The sequence below is a fragment of the Amblyomma mixtum genome, chromosome 7, assembly GCF_055824585.1.
Source record: "Amblyomma mixtum isolate Tamu chromosome 7, ASM5582458v1, whole genome shotgun sequence".
NCBI lineage: Eukaryota > Metazoa > Arthropoda > Arachnida > Ixodida > Ixodidae > Amblyomma > Amblyomma mixtum.
The window spans coordinates 26,387,668-26,402,570 of NC_143018.1; the positions used below are offsets into that span (position 1 = coordinate 26,387,668).

Consider the following 14,903-nt stretch of genomic DNA (forward strand, 5'->3'; position numbering starts at 1 on the left):
TCTAGACGCATGACCCCTTAACGGGTCTAAACTTCGACGCAGAAGAACAAATATATTTGGTTGATAAGCGCGCGAATCAAACGTTTCCCAACGTATTTTTTTTTCTTCCTCAGTCACGTTATCCAACTTAATTAAGCTGGGTCGCTGATTTTAACCACTGCCTTCTGCTTCTTCCTGTACCGAGCTTTAACCACTGACCGTTTCTTCTCTCGAATACCTCTCTGCACATCTTCTCTCCATATACTCTGGTCATCCCCGTTTGATCTTTCCTTCGATGTCCGTCTCTAACATCCTCCTTCCCCCATACTGCTGATTCCTTCTCGTCACGTGACACATTCCTCCCGTATTGCTTGACCTATACGCTCATTTACGTCCTCTCACGTACAGCCTACAAAAGCAGCTGCGTAGCACTAATTAATTAACTTTAAAATTAATGCTTATGCACCAGCTGGGGTTGCCTGAAGGACGCACGTTGCTGCGCATATATTCCCACATATATATACAAGCCATCATTCCAGTGAAACCGCCGGGACCCCACTTCGTCACTCAAGGCGATCCTCGTGTGAAGCACGTCTGCGTCTCGACATTCGTCGTAACTCTGTGAACTCAACAAAACCAGACAGCCGCTAGTCGGACGAAGGGTGCAAAAAGGCGGTGAGATTACAGGCAGCAGGCGTGGCGGCGAGAGTGAAGGGAGGGGCTAAGCCACGCCTCCACAGCGGCGACGACTCGGGGTTCGAATCTTTCTTTCGCTCGGCACAGAGCGACGGCTGAGCCTTCTCCGCTCGTCGCTGGCACCCCGGGCACGCTCCCAGGGTGTCCTTCTTTCCCCTTGAGCCCCGCTTCACACTAACGCACACACACGAACTCACAGACGACCCCCCTCTCCCCCTTTTCGTTGAGCCCGTAACCAGCGGGACTCCACCCACCTCGATCGCGAGCGTGTTATTAGCTTGTTCGTTTTTCTCTAGGGTCTGGTAAGACGTTGCTTTCGGCGCCCGACCACACCGAAAGTGTAGAGGAGGAAAAAGCGCGTCTCCGGGTGCGAAGTTTCGAAGAAAGCAAAACGCCGCACTAAAAAAATCAGAATGTCTTTCTAGCGGAGCCGAATGCGAGCACCAGCTTCTTGGCTCGCGTCAAGTAGAAGGTCTTTTGAAAGGCGGTCTTCTTGTAGACTCCCGGTCCGCCTGGCGCAATTTGTCGGTCGATAAGGCATCTTCTTCGGCTTCGCCGAAACCACGTGCGCTAGACGCTAGGTTGCGAGACTCTTCGCGTTCCACCGGCTGCTTTTGTGCGCTGCTGACTGTAGTGTCGGGTCGTGATGAACTTGAGTTTTTGATTTCTTCGGGGTCGTCGTGCTCCTCGCTGCGTTGTTTGCGTCTCCTCGTGTCGTTGCTTCGAGAAGACCTTGACGACAAGCAGACGGAAGGACTGGCCGGAAAGGAAAGGGTTAACCGTAGCGAAGGTAAGTCTGTCCAAGGACGCTATGTCCTTTACTTCTTTTTACAGTGATGGGTCATGGGAAAAGCAATGTTTACAGGGAGGACACACAATGATAAAATCGAGCATAGCAGAGCGCTGCTATTGACCTTTTATAGAGCGACATGACCGTGCACAGGTCGACTGTTTACCTCCTCTCTGAGAGTGCCCTGATCGTCCTTTTAGCTCCATGTCGTCACTGCGCAAAGGGGCAAAACAGCTGGTGAGGATCAGGTAACAGCAGATCTCTTGAAGGACGAAGGGGACATTGTGCTAGAAAAATTACCCACCCTGTATACGCAATGCCTTATGACCTCAAGCATACCAGAAGCTTGGAAGAACGCTAACATTATCTTAATGCATAAGAAAGGAGACGTCAAGGACTTGAAAAAGTTCAGACCGATCAGCGCACTGTCGGTTTCCTACATTTACTAAGGTAATCTCTAATAGAGTCAGGACACCCTTAGGCTTCAATCTGCCAAATGATCAGACAGGCTTTCGTAAAGGGTACTCGACAATGAACCATATTTCCACTATCAGTCAGGTGATAGAGAAATGCGCAGAATATAACCAACCCATATGTAGCGTTCCTTGATTACGAGAAAGCACTTGACTCAGTGGAAACCTCAGCATTCATGCAGGCATTGCGGAATCAGGGTGTAGAAGAGTCTTCTGTGAAAATATTGGAAGCTATCTACAACGACTACACAGCTACCATAGCATTTCATGAGGTCAGCAATAAAATTGCAATAAGTAGGGGTGCCAGGCGGGGAGACACGATCTCGCCAATGCTATTCACCGCCTGTTTACAGGAGATGTTCCGAGGCCTGGATTGGGAACACTTGGGGATTAGAGTTAATGGAGAATGCCTAAGGCCTTTGCCCTGCAATGAGCGTAGTCAGGCTGATGATGATGACATCACTGCGCAGTTTATATCTTAATGTAGGTCATCATCCAACCAACCCACAACCCCTCTCACGGATAGCCATTCAGAGGATGAGCAAGGTGTCAAACACGGTTTTTTCGCCTTTCGTGAGACTTTATGTCACACACCATACGGCACACATAAAACGAGGAGAGGTAGAAATGAAATGAAAGAATTAGAGGTAGGCGTGCGGGCCGACCGGTCAGTATAGTACGTGTTAACCGAAAACTGCAGCGTTCACCTGCTAATAAAAGTGGATGCCGTCCGATCTGAGCCTCAAAGAAAATGCGGGCAGGGTTGCGGGTTCTGTATAGAATCTGCCATCTTTCGTCACGTGATGTAGCTTGCCATGGTAGGTCGGCATGAAAGGAAGGGGGGGGGGGGTTATATAGCGAGGCTTCTGGACGTGGCGATAAGGTCATGTATCTTTTCCTTTCAGCCACTCCAAGTCAGACCTTGGTGCAAGCTGGACAGGGTACATGTAGTTAAAAACGATACGAGCAAAGAAGCGTCTGAAGAAGAAAATTTTATGCTATGGTAGACGTTATGCGACTTTTTATGTTAAAGGTATTTCTGATGTTTATTTTAGCCTATGCGCAATTACAATACCTTTTTTACATGTTTCATTGATATATAAACAGGTGGCTTGTGGCGGCCACACAGGTTCAAATACACAGAGGGAATTTCTTCGTAATCTTTCTAAATATTTTTTTTCTGGGTAGTTTCATATAATATGGAAGGAGAATGGTTGGTCATTGCTTAATTTGCATTTTGGGGGCTGGCTCTGCAGGGAACTCCACATTTCGCACTGTCTGCATTGTATGTACGAGATTCTCGTTGCGATATTGAAGTGTTTGAGTAGACTGCGTTTCTTCTAACTTTCGATGGGATTCTGTTCACTGGGGATGTTTGGCGCCCACTCGGTACCCACACAGGCGAGCGAGTCTGCTGTTATATTTTCACGCATATATCCATATAACCTGGGGTCAAAATAGCTCCCCACTGCCTGCTTATGTGCCCGTTGAAAATGTTGACTGCTATATATGCTGCAGACATTGTTATTAGTGACGTTTCTGCGGGGTTCCTGCTAACCATTAAATATGATAGGATGTGTAGAGTGATTCGTCTGTTCGACGACATGTCACTCTAAAAACAAACAGACTGCTATAGGAGAAAATCCACATTGCGGAACACAGCACTCCACTTGACCCACAAAATGGCTCTGTTTCTTCTACTTTTGAACCAATTGTTTCTCAGGTATAGCTTGATTTCCGGCAGAGTGATAAAGTGAACACCACGGATAAAAAAAAACTATTCCACTAAGCTATTCTTGAACAGTTGGCTTCCTTGATATGTCCGTTAAAATAAATCATACGGGAGTATATACATGCAGACAAATGCTCCATAAAAAGCATACCATACTTGTAGCTTTTTGCGTCAAGCTAAATTGTGTTTGCAGCGTCGCCATGAGCGTGGCATGACCTCTTGGAGCAAATGGTAGAGAGAGGGTGCGGTAGATGGTCCTTGGCGATCACAAAATGAGCAAGGGAGGGGAAAACCTCAGGTTGCTGGAGCCAACGTTTCGACAAGGGGACTTGTCTTCGTCTGGGCAAAGCGTTCATCATCGGCAGGGATTATATAGGGCCTTCGCTCCGAGGAGGAAGGCCCCGGGGGTGGGGAAGGAAAGTGGTGTGGGAGGGGATGCGTGTCAGGAAGGGGAGGGAGGTGAATCATCATTCGCTAGGCTGCAATAGTGGAACAACCTATATCCGGGGGGTGTGCAATGAACAAAAGGCTTGGAGCAAAGTGGTATAAAATATTAAAGAAGTATCGCTTTAGCGCCACAAAGCAAAAAGTATTCCTGTGTCTCAATTATTAATTTCCACTGACGATGGCACATCCCACCTACGTCTCGATATCTGCTGCAGAAAGACTTGCTTTGCTGTGAAGGGAGCACTCGAGAAGTGCGGTGTTATCAGCGTTGCGCTTGTATAGTAAAGATCATTTTAGACCGATTTCAACAAACGTTTCAGTACGCCACCGCTGCAGTGTAGGATGCCGTTGCTGTATGGCAGCTGTGCTTGGAGGAGGCGGTTACGGGGAAAGGAAACGGTGCGGTAAAACTTGCAGCTGTGTTTAGAAACGAAATTGACAACGTACAGCTTGTCTGCCCACGTAAGTCAGATTATTCGGAAGTTTGAATAGATTTCTGCTGAAACTTGAAACTTCAGTAACGTGGCTAGTTGGGTTTGTTGGTACATATTTCACGAAAAGAACAGATTCATTTTCAACTAAAGGAATTATGCGTGCTGTCTTTGTCTCCTGACACCCTAATACTTATTGTCCGTAGCAGTATTTCCTAAGGAGCAATTTTTTTCGAGATTGTACCCGCTGAATGCCTCAAGTAAAACATATGGGCCCGCATTTTGGAAGTGTCCCCTTCGGTGTACGCCGATTGGCTGGAGCCTCAAGTGTGGATATGACTGTTGCGTTACCTCCGCTGACCCGTTTCTCGTCGCTTTCAATGAGCTCCCCGGTCTCGAGGCGACTAGTACTGTAAACTGTAGTAGAGTGCTCGAAGTTGGCTCTCACCACACGCTGAACATGTCGTTTTTTTTTTTTATAAAGGCAGACCCGGTACCGTACAGTTTGTACGAATGAACATAGCTAGCACCACAAAGCTAGAAAAGGCCTAAAAATGGAACACAGGTGCCCATATCACAGGTATATTTCGTTTGTAAACTGCGCTGCATCGACACAGTTTTTTGTACGCCATGTCGAACATTCTTGGATAAAAATTTTGTATATTAGAAAATTGTAAGGTACTGCTATGAAAATATTGAAGGCAATGGTCCAGCATTCTGATGTATAACAAAATCTTTATTTTAACGTGTTTCTATCGATTGCATCGAGCAGTTAGGACTGCCAACGAAATCCAATGGGGAACGCTTTTTACGACAGCAAAAACGCTAATAGCAAAAAGTATTCAGGACTGCCGTCGGGCGGTCGAAGGATATATTGATTGTTATGCTGAAATCTTACATTATAGTAAAGAAATAGCGTTCACAAACTGCTGCCAGCTCAAAAATGCTTTTGTCCAGAATTGTTGGGTATGGGAGGGGCTAGGCCATTGACTCAAAACGAGTATCACAGGATCCTCTTCGGTGTAGACGTCACAACTTTGAATCCGGTGGGAAAAAGCTTTTTAATGAAATTTTCTGAGTAAGAAGTAGAGTTCAACGAACCCGGCCGCGGCGAGTGCGTTTCGATGGAGGCGAAAAGCAGAAGGCGCCCGCGTGCTGTGCGATGTCAGTGTACGCTAAAGATCCCCAGCTGGTCGAAATTATTCCGGAGACCTCCACTATGACATCTCTTTCTCTCGTTCTCCTTCACCCCTCCCTTCCCTTACGGCGCAGTTCAGGTGTTCAACGAGATATGCGAGACAGATACTGCGCCATTCTTTTTTCCTCAAGAACCAATTTTATCCCATTGAAACACTCGGACACTTGGTTCGAATGCCTGCCATGAGGTATAACCTCCAACATGACTATAGTAGGAGAGTATGCTGTATTGCAACGAAAATTCATATGACACTACCCGCAATGCTGTACGGCGAGCGGTGGCGTCACGATTTTAATACAAAAATTGGTTTTGAGGAAAAAACCGGCGGGGGCTTAGCTTTTGTTAAGCCTGCTAGGTTGCGAAAGCAGGTGTTTTATACTGCATGTGCAGCGCCTCTAGTGGGTAGAGCGCGGCGCGCCGTGCCAAGCGGCCGCCGTTACCCGACGAGCCGAGTTGGTAGCCCGTCTCTCGCTCCTGCTATGACGACACGTTTTGAGTCACTATAGGCATGGTATGACGTCAGAGGTCATTCTAAAGGTCAAACGTGGCAAGTGGCCGCCGCTACGCGAAAGGCCGTTCTTTTGAGTAGTATTGCTTTCGCAATTATAAATGGCGCAGTAACTGTCTCACATACCGATGGACAACTCAACCACGCCTCCGGGTAAAAAAGTATAGATTCCGAGAAGGCATATACTTGAAGGTGTATATATGCCGTCGCTTCGAATCCCTGTCGCAAGCTAGCCTGCAACTTGACTAGCACATGTAAGCTATAAGGCGCCGCTTCCGGGTTCAAGCCCGGGAACTCTGGCTCAGTACGCGAGCGCCCTAACCACTGAGCCACCATGGCGGCTCGCACGCCACCGGCTTTTCTCGCAATGGGGCTAGTAAGGCTTTCGCCTTAAACGGAAGAAAGGGGGCCGTATACTGAAGAGATCCGAAAAAATTTTGGTCCCCTGGAGATTTTATGGCGAAAGCAATACTGCTTGCACTTTTCTGCCATCGATGGAGGTTCATCCTTCACTCCGGCGGAGCTGCGGCGCGCTACACGTGACCGCGTGACGTCACGAGAAGAGGAGAGCTGAGGGCCCAACTCGTCTCATCGATAGAGGCTCATCCTTCGCTCCGGTGCAGCTGCCGAGTGAGGGCGCTCGCTAGACAGGGATAAAACGGGGCTGCGGCTGTGCTCCTCGCAGTGCTGTGCTATGTCGGAGGATGCGTGCAAGGCGAGGCTGGAACGGTGTGCCGCGGCCAAGCGACGGCGCAGTGCCGAATAAACAGACGAAGAAAGGGAACAATGGTTGGCGAAGCAACGTGCGTATTTGATGGGCGCTCTTAAAAGAATCTATGAGTAGTGCGGAGCGATATAATCACAAGAGAAGAAAACGCCGTGCGGAAGAAACGCCGGAACAGAAAGAAGAGTGGCTTGCTAAATTGGTTGAAGGCTTAGCTTGGTTAAGCCTGGCTGATTGCGAAAGCAATAACACCTGGCTGCGCTTGGTTCTGCTGGTAGTTGGACATGGGTGTTGGACATCCATCATGTCGCAACAACATGTCGTCGGCGCAGAGCGGCGGTAGACACGGCGGATGCGGGCTGAAGAAACGGATGAAATCGCTTTCGCAATTTCCGGGCTTAACCAAGCTGAGCCTCTGCCAATTTTTTAACACCTACTGACATTGCACAGCACATGGATGCCTATATGCGTACCGCCTCCATCGAAACGCGGCCGCCGCGGCCGGGCTTGAACCCTCCGTAGCAGCTCTGAGCGCACTTGCCTAACCATAAAGCCAGGCAGACCTCTGCTGTATTCAATAAAGTCTCTCTCCTCCTCCTCCTCCTCATTACCACTAAGCCGCCGCGGTGGGCGCTAATAAAACTTTGCCGACGGAAAAACGTTATCATGCATAGTGAGGGGCATGCAAGGTAGGTAAGTAGAAACTTTATTAGGGCGAAAACCTTTAATGCATGTAAATGTAAATTGGTTTTTGAGGAAAGGAAATTGCGCAGTAACTGTCTCACATATCTCGGCGGACACCTGAACCGCGCCGTAAGGGAAGGGAGGAAGGTGGGAGTGAAAGAAGAAAGAGAGAAAGAGGTGCCGTAGTGGAGGTCTCCGGAATAATTTAGACCACCTGGGGATCTTTAAAGGGCCTGTGCCCACCCCAGCGCAGCAGACACTCTCTACCTCTCTTTGAGCGAGCCTCCTCTCCTTCCATTCCCTCCTCGAAATTCTTCTCTCCCGCTCCTCGTCGAGTAGGCTCGGCAAGGCAAAATCACCCCTTCCTTCTCCGGTGTAAGCCGGAGGCGTGGTGTCTGTGGAGTGCGTCACAGGGCGACGTCATGGCCCCGCCTTCAATAGAATTCTTTTCTTGGTTTTTGCATTTTCTCCGCACACTGAACGATCGAGAGGCGCGATCGGCTCGACCACCTAGACTTGTTAGCGAGCGCATCCTTTCATACATCTGTTTGTCATTCCCAGTTAACGAGCCACCTTTTCATTTTCTTTTAGGCCTCCCCACCGTTTCACGAGCGGAGGGGCGGAAGTCGGTTGTGTTCGAAACACACGGCGAAGCGCGGACCCGGCAACCGCCCGTTTGCTTTTCTCCATGCGTGTTTGTGTTCTGTGTGTTTGTGTCTTTTCTCCGCTCCAAAGCATATGTCATTCATTGGAGTCAAGGCGTACGCAAGATGCACGAAAGATAAGCGGTGGTGTGCGGAGCGGCCAAGTCGGCGAGCGAGGGAAAGGCTCTGCTGCACTACTAATTAAAACCTTGTTTTGGGGGGCTCGCATAGAAGAAAAGAAACTGAGAAGGGAGCGCGCACGCAGAGCGTCTCGTGACGTGATCACGGCGGGGGGGGGGGGGGGGGGGGGGGGGGGAGGCGAGGGGGCGAACCAACTCCCTCAGTTTTACTATTTTTTTACTTTTTATGGCTAGGGTTCAAGGCTGTCGCCGCACGCTCCCTCCGCAGTTTTTTTTTTTTTTTGTTCCTTCATGCGGGTTTGTAGGCATGAGCCAGAACAGAAGGCGCTGCGGAAAGCCTTGTGCAGACGACGCGACGCCAAGACTACGCCCAACCTTCTCCCGTCAGTCAGAACGATGCACCAATGGAGTGCCTTTAGCGAAAGTAGCCCCCCTTGACGTCAGCGGGGTGCAGAGTAGTGGGCCGGGCCCGTTTTTGAAGGAAGGAAAGAACGAACGGGCTTTGATTTGAATTTTCGCAGCTTTTCGGGGCGCGCATGGCTCTAGTATTTTGCAGAGGTTATCTTCGATGCCTCATCTATGCAGTGGGCTAGTTTTTCAAAAATGTCCGGACCCTGGGCAGTGGCCCTTTAACGCGCACTGACATCGCACAGCACACGGGCGCCTCTTGCGTTTCGCCTCCATCGAAACGCGGCCGCCGCGGTCGGGTTCGAACCCGAGTACTCCGGCTCGGTAGACGAGCGCCTTACCACTAAGCCACCGCGGCGGGTCCTTTAATGCCTCATGCTGTCATTAGCAATCAGTGTCGGCAGCCGTGTCTGCGTCCGTGTCGGCAGCCGTGTCGACAGATGTGTCCGCTTTAATGCCTCATGCTGTCATTAGCAATCCGTGTCGGCAGCCGTGTCTGCGTCCGTGTCGGCAGCCGTGTCGACAGATGTGTCCGCGTTTTGACGGGTGTCCACCGAGATATGTGAGACAGTTACCGCATAATTTCCTTTCATCAATTACAATCTTCAGTTTCTTCATTACGACCCCTCTTTCTTCTTTCACTGCCACTTCCTCCCTTCCTGTACGGTGCGGTTAAGGTGTCCAACGAGATGACTGAGAATTACAGCGCCATTTCCTTTTCTCAAAAAGCGTTGCGTTCAAAGGGCAAGGCATCGCGCCGAACGGACGGTGGCGTTCCGTGGACTCCCTGGCAGCGCTACAACACGCTGTCGCGTTCCACTCCTAAAGGCGAAGCTTAAGCGCCATTAATTAGCATTCAATTAGTGCTGAGTGATTAATCAGTAATTAGTCATTAATTAGTAATTTCCATTACTTCGTCATCAATTATGTGTGACGTCATCCAGTGGTGACGGCACCAGTGTCACATAGGCAAAGTGGTACGGAAAACGCTTTCGCCTCTACGCACTTTAGACAGTCAAAGTGCCCCTTAAATTTTTTGACGAACCAAGTAAGGGAAGGCGTTAGGGGAAGTTTGGTTGGCTTTGTTCTTAATCCCGGATGGCGGCCATCAGTTCATGACTTCTGGCGACCTTCTCCGCCCATTCCACCTGCCTCTTCTGTGTGGCCGGCTGTGAGCTAGAGACCGCGATCTCCCAACCTTCTAGGTCTGTCAGGTTCCAGCAAGAGGGTGGTTGGAGTTCTCGGCATATGAAGTGCAACACAAGCAGAAGAGGTCGCGATTGCTCTCGCGGCCTCACATTCCAATTCAAAATACATAATCACCGACTCGCGAGGGGCCTGTCGGAACGTCGAACAAGGCTGCACTCCCTTCCTAGCCTATCGAATATACCAAAATTGCATACGGGATACGGACCCCGCACACCGTTACCTCATATGGGCCCCTGCTCATCAGGGGTTGGCAGGAAACGAGGCAGCAGACGCAGCCGCCCGCGCGCTCTCTCACCGGGCTGTTTTCTCCTGCCCGTCCGATCAGGAACCCGATTTTAATCCGGTCTATACATTCAAAGATATTACAACATATTATCAAAATTGTCATCGCCTTTACCCTAGCCCATGTAAAGGCCTTAAGAAGGCGGATGAGCGGCTCCTTCTCCGCCTTCTCACCAATACATTGCTGTGCCCGGCAGCGCTAAAACATTTTGACCCCTCCTTTAGCGGCAGCTGCCCACACTGTAGTGCAGTGTCTTCTGACACCTATCACATGGTGTGGGCCTGCCCCTCCAACCCCGCTATTCCCCCCATCCCGAACCCAACCCGGGAGGACTGGGAGGCGACCCTGCTCGGCTGCCACGACTTACAGGCCCAACAAGCCTTAGTCGGGCGCGCCCGGGCGGCGGCAACCGCCACTGGGTACCCATACTAGGGACCTCCACCTAGTGTTTGTAAGGATCGGTCCCTTACGGGCTGATCCAAACATACCCCCTGCTCATTCGTAATAAATGTTTTCACCACCACCCCGGCATATGAAGAGTATGTGTTCGAAGTTTGCTCTCAGAGCCCCACAAAGAGAGCATTCTGGCTTGTATTGATCCGGGTGTATTAGTGCCAGATAGGCCGGTGAAGGAAACGTTCTGGACTGGAGTTGCCTCCCTATAGTGTGTTGTTTCTTTGGGAGGGTGTGGTGTGGTGGTGGATATGTGAGCCTTTCCTCTCCAGAGTGTAGCGTGATTTCATTGGTGATTGGTCTGTCCCGCGCGCAATCCCTCTCGACTGTTCGGCCTGCTCGGTTGACGTATACGATCGAGCAATAGAGTGCGCCTCCTCGTTTCCGTGGTTGCCTGCGTGGGCTGGCCCCCAAACTAAATGAATTGTTCTGGGGCCGTAGGGGCTTCATTGAAGAATTTTGAAGGTGGCAGAATGGATCTGTCCCTTTGTAAAATTCCTGATTGCGGCTTTGGAGTCGCTCATTATGAGTTTGGCAGTGGAAGATGCTATGGCCAGTGCTATGGCCGCCTCTTCCGCTTCGAGGGAGGTGGTTGCCCTTATCGAGCCTGAAGCCTTGTGTCTGAGGTCGTGTAACACCATCCTTAGGGCGTACGCCGGGTTGCATGGATATTCTGCCGCGTCTACGTAGACTGCGTCTTCGTTGTCCGCGTGTTTTTTTATACAGGGCTCTGGCGCGTGCGCTCCGCGCCTTTCCCGGTTGTGTGTTGGGTGTACGTTCTTGGGTAGTGGGTGGACGATAAGATTTTCCTTGATTTGTTTAGGAATAATGTGGATGTTGTCCGGAGGGAGATCCGTTGGTAGAATGTTTAGTGCGGCTAGAATGTGTCTGCCCGTGTTTGTGGAGGATAGTCTGTCCAACTGTGCTGTGCGGTGGGCCTCAGTCAGTTCTTGTAGAGTGTTGTGGACCCCCATGCGGAAAAGTCTGTTGTTCGAGGTCCCTTGTGGGATATTTAGGGCCGATTTGTAGGCCTGTCTTATTAGCGAGTTTACTCTGTCCACTTCTGTTTGTGTGAGGTGAAGATAAGGGAGTGAGTATACCACTCTGCTTATCACGAATGTTTGCACTAACCGCCTGAGGTCATGTTCTCGCATGCATCGGTGCTTGTTTGCTATTCTTTCGATTGGCCTGATGGTTTGATGTGTCATGATCGAGAGTTTGGAGATGGTCTCTGTATTGAGGCCGTTGCTTTGGTTGAACATTCCCAGAATGCGGAGTTTCTGTACCTCCGGTACTGGGAGGCCGTCGACCTTCACTTGTATAGAAGGTTTCCCTTTTTGTGACGGTCCGCGGTCGGGTAGAGCAGCAGGATTTCGGATTTGGTCGGCGAGCATGCGAGGCCTATACAGGCCGCGCACCCGGCTACCGCGTCCGCTACCGCTTGGAGGGTTTCCTCCATTTCGCCGACATTTCCCACAGGGTGATGTCATCTGCGTAGAAACCCGCCGCGGTGGCTGAGTGGTTACGGCGCTCGGCTGCTGACCCGAAAGACGCGGGCTCGATACCGGCCGCGACGGCTGAATTTCGATGAAGGCGAAATTCTAGAGGCCCGTGTACTGTGCGATGTCAGTGCACGTCAAAGAACCCCACCCCAGGTGGTCGAAATTTCCGGAGCGCTTCACTACGGCGCGTCCCTCATAGCCTGAGTTGCTTCGGGACGTTAAGCTCCAACAAACCAAACCATCTGCGTAGAAGGAATGGGATGGTGGTGGTGGTGAAAACATTTATTACGAATGAGCAGGAGGTATGTTTGGATCAGCCCGTATGGGACCGATCCTTACAAACACAAGGTGGAGGTCCCTAGTATGGGACCCCAGTGGCGGTTGCCGCCGCCCGGGCGCGCCCGACTAAGGCTTGTTGGGCCTGTAAGTCGTGGCAGCCGAGCAGGGTCGCCTCCCAGTCCTCCCGGGTTGGGTTGGGGATGGGGGGAATAGCGGGGTTGGAGGGGCAGGCCCACACCATGTGATAAGTGTCAGAAGACACTGCACTACAGTGTGGGCAGCTGCCGCTAAAGGAGGGGTCAAAATGTTTTAGCGCTGCCGGGCACAGCAATGTATTGGTGAGAAGGCGGAGAAGGAGCCGCTCATCCGCCTTCTTCAGGCCTTTACATGGGCTAGGGTAAAGGCGATGACAATTTTGATAATATGTTGTAATATCTTTGAATGTATAGACCGGATTAAAATCGGGTTTCTGATCGGACGGGGAGGAGAAAACAGCCCGGTGAGAGAGCGCGCGGGCGGCTGCGTCTGCTGCCTCGTTTCCTGCCAACCCCTGATGAGCAGGGGCCCATATGAGGTAACGGTGTGCGGGGTCCGTATCCCGTATGCAATTTTGGTATATTCGATAGGCTAGGAAGGGAGTGCAGCCTTGTTCGACGTTCCGACAGGCCCCTCGCGAGTCGGTGATTATGTATTTTGAATTGGAATGTGAGGCCGCGAGAGCAATCGCGACCTCTTCTGCTTGTGTTGCACTGCGGGCTCTGAAAGTTAGGCCGTTAACTGTGTTGCTGTTGTGAACTACCGTGGCCGTGTACCATCCCCCGTGGTGAGGGCCGGAGGCGTCCACGTAGTATACACCTGTTTTGTTGCCATAATATCGGGCTAGCGCTTCCGCTCGTGCCAGGCGCCGACCATTATGGTCTTCATGTGACATGTTTGCTGGAAGAGGCCGCACGTGGAGGGCACGTCTCCACAGTTCCGGGATGCGAAACCTGTCTTCCATTGGAGGGGTGTGTTGGATATGGAGTCGAGCAAGAAGGCGGCAACCCGACTCCGTTAGCGATAAGCGCGTGTACTGGTTTGTAAGGTGCGCCTCCCGGAGTTCCCGGAAAGTATTCACCACCCCAAGAGCCATAAGCTGGCTGTTTGAAGTAGTGATGGGGAGGTCAAGGGCACGTTTAACAATTTTGCGAAGGATGACCTCAGGGGCGTCCTCCTCTTGTCTCCGTAGGTGGAGATAAGGAGTCGAATAGAGAATTCGACTAGTTACGAAGGCGTTTGCCAGCCGCAAGGCATCTTTACTTCGTAACCCTCCGCGTTTGTTGGAAACCCGGCGGACCATGCGGCCCACCTGGTCCCCCACCTTACGGAGTTTGGCCAATGTAGTGTCTGGCCGCCTGTGTTTGTGGATGTAGAGTCCGAGTACCCGTATCTCATCACTTTCGCGTATGGGACCACTCTCAAGAGAGAGAGATATTTTAGTTGTGCACTTCTGTGAGGGGCGGAGGTGCACAAATTCCGATTTTTGAGGGGAACATTGAAGACCGCAGCGGCGGGCGTAGCGGTCTACTATCGTCGCCGCTGTTTGCAGGCTGGTCTCAATGTCTCCTGTGCTGCCCTGCGTGGCCCACAGAGTGATGTCATCGGCGTACAGGGCGTGCTGCACGCCGGCGACACCACTCAGCTGGGCCGGCAGGTGCATCATGGCCAGATTGAAGAGCAGCGGGGAAAGTACCGCGCCTTGAGGGGTTCCCCGCGTGCCGAGTAGGTAAGGACCGTGGTCTCTATCTTGAGTTCGAATGTAGGATTGACGATCTATTAAAAATTGGCTTATGTATTGGAATGTATTGAGGCCACAGTCGGTGTGACTTAGGTTAGTGAGTATGATCTCATGTGTTACATTGTCAAATGCCCCTTTAAGATCCAAGGCGAGTACTACCCGGTCATTATGGGGGCATTCGAGGGGGTCAAGGACTTCCCGATTGAGTTGCAGGAGGACATCCTGTGCGGATCTGTGTGGGCGGAATCCGAACATGGTGCTCGCAAAGACTAGTTTGTTTTCAAGATATGTAGATAACCGATCCCGCACCATCGTCTCCATTAATTTGCCCACACATGAGGTGAGAGAGATGGGGCGGAGGTTATCTGTGTCAATTGGTTTGCCAGCTTTAGGAATAAAAGTGACCAAAGCCGTTTTCCATTCGATTGGCAGGAGGGTGTCCCCGCGCCAAATCGCATTGACGTATTCCAGGAGGGACTGGTATGCCAAGTCGGGCAGGTTCGTCAAAAGCTTGACGGTGACCTTATCCCGTCCTGGCGCAGTGCC

The 14,903-nt window shown here is 51.1% G+C and overlaps 1 protein-coding gene across 1 annotated transcript in view; it reads left to right on the top strand.

Annotated features, from left to right (window-relative positions):
- The first annotated feature begins 1,161 nt into the window (after window positions 1-1,161).
- LOC149335411 (transcription factor 21-like) overlaps window positions 1,162-14,903 on the top strand; it is a 39,759-nt gene continuing 26,017 nt past the window's right edge. The window contains exon 1 of the mRNA XM_089553800.1: window positions 1,162-1,465. The gene's annotated coding sequence lies outside the window, so the exon portion shown is untranslated. The remainder of the gene's footprint in view (window positions 1,466-14,903) is intronic.